Source organism: Dreissena polymorpha, chromosome 7, assembly GCF_020536995.1.
Source record: "Dreissena polymorpha isolate Duluth1 chromosome 7, UMN_Dpol_1.0, whole genome shotgun sequence".
NCBI classification, from domain to species: Eukaryota; Metazoa; Mollusca; class Bivalvia; order Myida; family Dreissenidae; genus Dreissena; species Dreissena polymorpha.
The window spans coordinates 94,621,625-94,630,240 of record NC_068361.1 but is presented as its reverse complement, the minus strand read 5'-3'; positions in this window follow the sequence as shown (position 1 = coordinate 94,630,240).

Sequence of the window (8,616 nt, the reverse complement as noted above, 5' to 3'; positions counted from 1 at the left end):
ATTTAAAAGGTCAATTCTAATTGGTTCGTATTATACATCAGCGGCTCGACTAGAGCCAATCAAAAGACTTGCTGGAGTCTTCAGGCCTCATTCGGTTAAACTCTGCGTTCATTGCTACACTTTTGACTCGTACGCAAGATGGTTCGTTTCTATTGTGATTCACGTATGCGTTAACGGATACAGTTCAGCAATGCGTCCGAGTGGATGCACATATTTCAAAATGATGCGATATTTGTGCGTCATAGACGCCGAACGCACATGTAGATTATTCCCTGGAATAACTAAAACAACAAAAGGTTACCAGACAACAACTTTTGAATGACCCACCCACATTTGTTTCCTTTTAAAACAGATTAAATTAAAAATTAATATTTATTATAATGTGATACATTGTAATGGTTTAATTATACTCTTAGCATTGTTTGTTTTGTTGTATTTAGCGTCCACAGAAAAATACTGAAATAAAAGTGGGACTTCCAGATTTTATGCCTGGGACTTCCAAAATTTAATGCTTACAAATGGCTAACATGAGGAGGCTGAACTCAAAGGTCAAGGTCAAACTTACAGGTCAATAGTCAAATTTGGCCATTAACAGGTTGTGTTTGACATAAGCGGAGTTTTGAGACAAAAGTGGAATGTTGGGGCATCTGTGCCTTATGAACACGTCTTGTTTTTTTTAGGTCAATCATATTTTTCTTTTACTAAGCTCATGCCTTCTATCAGGTAAATTTGTGTCCGTGAACTCAGATGAGCTCTTAAGGGCCATCATGGCCCGCTTGTTATGTTAAATAGCTACTTTATTTCAAAAATCTGTAAAATTGATAATTTGTACATGTGTGAAAACAACACAAACTTCATTTGGTATTAGTCTAATTAAGTCTACAACAAACATTTGACATTTTGCAATAAATGTATAGCAAAACCATTATTTATATTTAATGAAATTTTGTATAATACAGTTTAGAAAATGTCAATATGTGTGTCACACAAATAATAGAACATACATTATGCCACAGTGGATGATTGGTGTTTGAGATGCAGTTCGTAGTTTGGAAGACGCGCAAAAGCAACTGACAAAGTGTTGATTATTTCAGTGTTTTTTATATAAAGTACTCAATTTACAGCAATAATAACAATTATCTTTAGATAACACGGTTCTGACACACAGTATTAATTGTTTAGTTAAATTAATGTTTGTTTAGAAGAAATGTTTTCTTGTAACGTTTTATGCAATTTATATATGTATCACAGAAAAACACAAAGTCAAGTAAACAAGGACTTGACACATTTTTATCCCCCGCCAAAGGCGGAGGGATATAGTTTTGGTGTTGTCTGTCAGTCTGTCAGTCCGTCATCTGTCAGTCCGTCCGTCACAAACTTTTCAGGGCTATATCTCAGAAACTATAATTATAAGGTTTCATCATGAAACTCAATGAATTTATAGATATCAATGAGGAGAAGTGCCGTGCAGAAGAACCATAACCCTACACTTTCTTAAATAAGGGTTATTTCTCTTTGTTGATTTTGTATGATGTTACTTTTCAGGGCTATATCTCAGATACGATACAAGATTTCAACATGAAACTCCATGGATGTATAGATATTAATAAGGAGAAGAGCCATTAACAAGAACATAACCCTACACTTTCTTAAATAAGGGTTATTTCTCTTTGTTGTTTTTGTATGATGTAACTTTTCAGGGCTATACCTCAGATATGATACAAGATTTCAACATGAAACTTCAAACTTCATAGGCGTATAGATATTAATAAGGAGAAGCTCCATGCACACGAACCATACCCCTACACTTTCTTAAATAAGAGTTATTGCCCTTTGTTGTTTTTGTATGATGTAACTACAAAAAAGTAAGAAAAGGCACAACCCTACAAATAAGCTTTCTTTAAGTTATTCACCCAGCAATAAACAAAATTTATTTGGTGGGGGATATCAATTAAACGAATTTTCTTGTTGATTTTATTATAAAAGTGAGGACTTCATACAAAATGTATTTATCAAAATGAAGACTTGCCCTAAATTAGTTGTTTGCAAATAAGAATTTCCTCAAAAAATCTTTATATAATTTAAAGTGAGGACTTAAGACACACAATTCATTTGATGAAAATGAAGACTTGTCCTACAATTATTTTTTTTGAAAATAATAATTTTCTCAAATAAATGTGAGAACTTGATACACAATTCATTTGATCAAAGTAATACTTTTCCTTCAATTACAATGTATTTTTTTTAAAAATGATTTTGCTCAAAAAAATTCTTATCAATCAAAATGCAGACTTTACACAGAACTTATTTTATTATAAAAGTGAGGACTTGACACACATATTGATTTATTATAAAAGTGAGGACTTAATACATACTTCATTTTATCAAAATGATGATTTTCCCTTTAATTAGTTTTTTAAAATAAGAACTTTCTCAAAAAAATTCTTATCAATCAAAATTAGGACTTTACACAAAACTTATTTTATTATAAAATTAAGGACTTGACATACAATTGATTTATCATAAAAGTGAGGACTTGATACACAATTCATTTTATCAAAATGATGACTTGCCCTTCAATTAGGTTTTTTGAAAATAAGAACTTTCTCAAAAAAATTATTTGCAATCAAAATGAGGACTTTACACAAAACTTATTTTATTATAAAAGTAAGGACTTGACATACAATTGATTTATCATAAAATTTTATTATAAAAGTGAGGACTTGACATACAGTTGATTTATCATAAAAGTGAGGACTTGATGCACACTTCATTTTATCAAAATGATGACTCCAGTTTTTGGAAAATAAGAACTTTCTCAAAAAAATTCTTATCAATCAAAATGAGGACTTTACACAAAACTTATTTTATCATAAAAGTTAGGACTTGACATACAATTGATTTATCATAAAAGTGAGGACTTGATACACAATTCATTTTATCAAAATGATGACTTGCCCTTCAATGAGGTTTTAAGAAAATAAGAATTAACAACCAAAAACTCTTTATCAATCAAAATGAGGACTTGACATACAATTCTTGGCAAGCATGTCTTATGAATCATTTCCTGAATACAATAATTAGATGGACACTGGACAGTTATGTAGATTGATGTTGTGATTAAACATGGCTTTCAATTTTGTGATGCAGGAGATGTTGCCAATGATTCACCATTACAAGACATGACGGTAACAGTGGCCCAGAACTTGGCTCAACCAGAGTTTCACCAACATTCTGACATGCACACAACCAACAAAACATACCAAGGTACTTGGGAGAGAAAATATTTGGTGCTCATATTCAACCATTCTTGTAAAACTTCAACGCGGACATGTAAGTTTATGGAAGTTGTGACAAAGGATTGCTCTCTTTCTTGTGAAACAGCTGGTAAGGCTGGTGATGCCCCAGATGCACTAGAAGACATTAATTTTTAGCTTGACTATTGTATATGAAATATATATAGTGGAGCTATCCTACTCAACCCGGCATCGGCTTCCCGTAAGCGTAAGCGTTAGCGTGCAAATGTTAAAGTTTGTGTAATACCCATAATATTTCCTATGTCCCTTGACACATTTCTTATATATTTTGCATACTTCTGTATCAACATGACCCCAACTTACAAACAAGAGCAGACAACTGTGTCAAGCATTTTGTTAGAATAATGGCCTTTTTTCCACTTAGAATATTATTAATAACTCTATTTTAAAGTTTGCGTACCACCCAAACTATTTCCTATGTCCCTTGACATATTGCCTTAATATTTTGCATACTTCTTTACCAACATGACCCCAACCTATAAACAAGAGCAGACAACTGTATCAAGCATTTTGTAAAAATTATGGCCATTTTCCACATAGAATATGCATGTTATTGATAACTCTATGTTGAAGTTTGCGTACCACCCCAAATATTCCCTATGTCCCTTTGCATATTGCTTTAATATTTTGCATACTTCTTTACCAACATGACCCCAACCCATAAACAAGAGCAGACAACAGTATCAAGCATTTTGTAAGAATTATGGCCCTTTTTATGTCCCCCACTATAGTAGTGGGGGACATATTGTTTTTGCCCTGTCTGTTGGTCTGACACTCTGTTGGTCTGTCTGTTGGTCTGTTGGTCTGTTTGCGCCAACTTTAACATTTTGCAATAACTTTTGCTATATTGAAGATAGCAACTTCATATTTGGCATGCATGTGTATCTTATGAAGCTGCACATTTTGAGGGGTGAAAGGTCAAGGTCAAGGTCATCCTTCAAGGTCAGAGGTCAAATATATGTGGCCAAAATCGCTCATTTTATGAATACTTTTGCAATATTGAAGATAGCAACTTGATATTTGGCATGCATGTGTATCTCATGGAGCTGCACATTTTGAGTGGTGAAAGGTCAAGGTCAAGGTCATCCTTCAAGGTCAGAGGTCAAATATATGTGGCCCAAATCGCTTATTTTATAAATACTTTTGCAATATTGAAGATAGCAACTTGATATTTGGCATGCATGTGCATCTCGTGGAGCTGCACATTTTGAGTGGTAAAAGGTCAAGGTCAAGGTCATCCTTCAAGGTCAGAGGTCAAATATATGTGGCCCAAATCGCTTATTTTATGAATACTTTTGCAATATTGAATATAGCAGCTTGATATTTGGCATGCATGTGTATCTCATGGAGCTGCACATTTTGAGTGGTGAAAGGTCAAGGTCAAGGTCATCCTTCACAAGGTCAAGGTCATCCTTCAAAGTCAAACGTCATATAGGGGGACATTGTGTTTCACAAACGCATCTTGTTCCACTTAGAATATGCATATTATTGATAACTCTATGTTAAAGTTTGCATACCACCCCAAATATTTTCCTATGTCCCTTGACATATTGCTTTAATATTTTGCATACTTTTTTACCAACATGACCCCAACCTATAAACAAGAGCAGACAACTGTATCAAGCATTTTGTAAGAATTATGGCCCTTTTTCCACATAGAATATGCATATTATTGATAACTCTATGTTAAAGTTTGCGTACCACCCCAAATATTCCCTATGTCCCTTGGCATATTGCTTTATTATTTTGCATACTTCTTTACCAACATGACCCCAACCCATAAACAAGAGCAGACAACAGTATCAAGCATTTTGTAAGAATTATGGCCCTTTTTCCACTTAGAATATGCATATTATTGATAACTCTATGTTAAAGTTTGCATACCACCCCAAATATTTCTTATGTCCCTTGACATATTGCTTTAATATTTTGCATACCTGAATACCACAATGGATTCCACCCAAACAATACCCCACGCCCCAACCCAGAATCCCTGCCTCCTCTCCCCCCCCCCTCAAATTTTTTTTCCCTTTTTTTATTTTTGAAAGATCGTCTAATAAATGACCACACCCCACATTATACCCCCTCTCAACCCCCCCCCCCTACCCTACTCAAAATTTTTTTTTTTTTCTTTGAAACATGGTTAAAAAAACAAACAAATATTTATTTACTTTATTTTTGAAGAACCATCCAAACTTCCCACCCAAGCTATTGCTATCAAACTTGAAATAAAATCTTATTAGTTTGTTTTATGTCTTTACAAATGTTCAATAGATTATGGAAAATATACCTGAACTATTACCTTTACATTATTGAATAATTTGAAAGATTTCCCCATGATGGCTTATGTTATATTGTCAAGCACTCGAATAGTGGAGCGCGCTGTCCTCAGACAGCTTTTGTTATATTGTGTTTCTCAAATTGTAAAAAACAATAGTTACTAACAAAATAAGGACTCGACACACTCCGTATATTGTGCATGTGAGGACTTCGAAAACATTTCTTGCTTAAAATGTTTTCTCTTTTAAGCTCATCTATTTTTTTTAAAAAAATTATGAGCTATTTCATCACCTTGGCGTCGGCATCGGTGTCGGCGTCGGAGTCTGGTTAAGTTTTGCGTTTTGGTCCACTTTTCTCATAAAGTATCAATGCTATTGCATTCAAACTTGGTACACTTACTTACTATCATGAGGGGAATGGGCAGGCAAAGTTAGATAACTGTGGCTTGCATTTTGACAGAATTATGTGCCCTTTTTATACTTAGAAAATTGAAAATTTTGGTTAAGTTTTGTGTTTAGGTCCATTTCATTCCTTAAGTATCAAAGCTATTGCTTTCATACTTGCAACACTTACTAACTATCATAAGGGGACTGTGCAGGCAAAGTAATGTAACTCTGACTGGCATTTTGACAGAATTATGTGCCCTTTTTATAATTAGAAAATTGAAATTTTGGTTAAGTTTTGTGTTTAGGTCCACTTTTTTCTAAAGTATCAAAGCTATTGCTTTCATACTTGCAACACATACTAACTATCGTAAGGGGACTGTGCAGGCAAAGTTATGTAACTCTGACTGGCATTTTGACGGAATTATGGGCCCTTTATACTTGAAAATTTGGTTAAGTTTTGTGTTTTGGTCCTTTTACCCCTAAAGTATCATAGATATTGCTTTCATACTTGGAACACTCGCAAACTATCATAAGGGGACAGTAAAGGACAAGTTGCATAACTCTGGTTGTCATTTTTATGGAATTATGGCCCTTTATTGACTTAGTAACTTTGAATATATGGTTACATTTTGTGTTTAGATCCACTTTACTTCTAAAGTATTAAGGCTATTGCTTTTAAACTTCACATACTTTCATGCTATCATGAGGGTACTGTACCTGGCAAGTTGAATTTTACCTTGACCTTTGAATGACCTTGACTCTCAAGGTCAAATTATTAAATTTTGCTAAAATTGCCATAGCTTCTTTATTATGCCCCCCTTTGAAGAAGAGGGGGTATATTGCCTGCACATGTCGGTCTGTCTGTCGGTCTGTCCGTCGGTCCGTCCACCAGGTGGTTTCCAGATGATAACTCAAGAACACTTGGGCCTAGGATTATGAAACTTCATAGGTACATTGATCATGACTCGCAGATGACCCCTATTGATTTTGAGGTCACTAGGTCACTAGGTCAAGGTCACGGTGACCCGAAATAGTAAAATGGTTTCCGGATGATAACTCAAGAACGCTTAGGCCTAGGATCATGAAACTTGATAGGTAGATTGATCATGACTCGCAGATGACCCTATTGATTTTCAGGTCACTAGGTCAAAGGTCAAGGTCACAGTGACCCGAAATAGTAAAATGGTTTCCTGATGATAACTCAAGAACGCTTAGGCCTAGGATCATGAAACTTGATAAGTAGATTGATCATGACTCGCAGATGACCCCTATTGATTTTCAGGTCACTAGGTCAAAGGTCAAGGTCACAGTGACCCGAAATAGTAAAATGGTTTCCGGATGATAACTCAAGAAAGCTTATGCCTAGGATCATGAAACTTCGTAGGTAGATTGATAATGGCTGGCAGATGACCCCTATTGATTGTCAGGTCACTAGGTCAAAGGTCAAGGTCACGGTGACCCGAAATAGTAAAATGGTTACCGGATGATAACTCAAGAACACTTATGCCTAGGATCATGAAACTTGATAGGTAGATTGATCATGACTCGCAGTTGACCCCTATTGATTTTCAGGTCACTATATCAAAGGTCAAGGTCACAGTGACCTGAAATAGTCAAATGGTTTCTGGATGATTACTCAAGAACGCTAATGGCTAAGATCATGAAACTTCATAGGTACATTGATCATGACTCGCAGATGACCCCTATTGATTTCGAGGTCACTAGGTTAAAGGTCAAGGTCATGGTGACCCGAAATAGTAAAATGGTTTCCGGATGATAACTCAAGAACGCTTATGGCTACAATCATGAAACTTCATAGATACATTGATCATGACTCGCAGATGACCCCTATCGGTTTTGAGGTCACTAGGTCAAAGGTCAAGTTCACGATGACCCGTAATAGTAAAATGGTTTCCGGATGATAACTCAAGAAAGCTTATTCCTAGGATCATGAAACTTGATAGGTAGATTGATCATGACTCGCAGATGACCCTTATTGATTTTCAGGTCACTAGGTCAAAGGTCAAGGTCACGGTGACCCGAAATAGTCAAATGGTTTTCGGATGATAACTCAAGAACGCTTATGACTAGGATCATGAAACTTCATAGGTACATTGATCATGACTGGCAGATGACCCCTATTGATTTTCAGGTCACTAGGTCAAAGGTCAAGGTCACAGTGACAAAAACATACTCACACAATGGCTGTCACTACAACGGAGAGCCCATATGGGGGGCATGCATGTTTTACAAACAGCCCTTGTTTATGATTAGATTCGACAAAACAACTCTTACCTGACATACATGTATATGTATAATTATATATATTGGCTATAGTAAAACCTTGTTAACACTCTAAAATTCTTAGTTTTAGTCCAATCTTAATGAAACTTGGACAGAACAATTGTTCTAATGATATCTCAGCTGAGTTGGAGGGAGGTTCGGGTTGGTTGAAAAACATGGCCTCCAGGGGACGGGGCTTTTTTCCTTATATGGCTATAGTAAAACCTTTTTAACACTCTAGAAGTCATATTTATAGTCAAATCTTCATGAAACTTGGTCAGAATTAACATTTGTTCTAATGATATCGTGGTTGATTTCGAAGATGGTTCCGGTCTGTTGAAAAACATGGC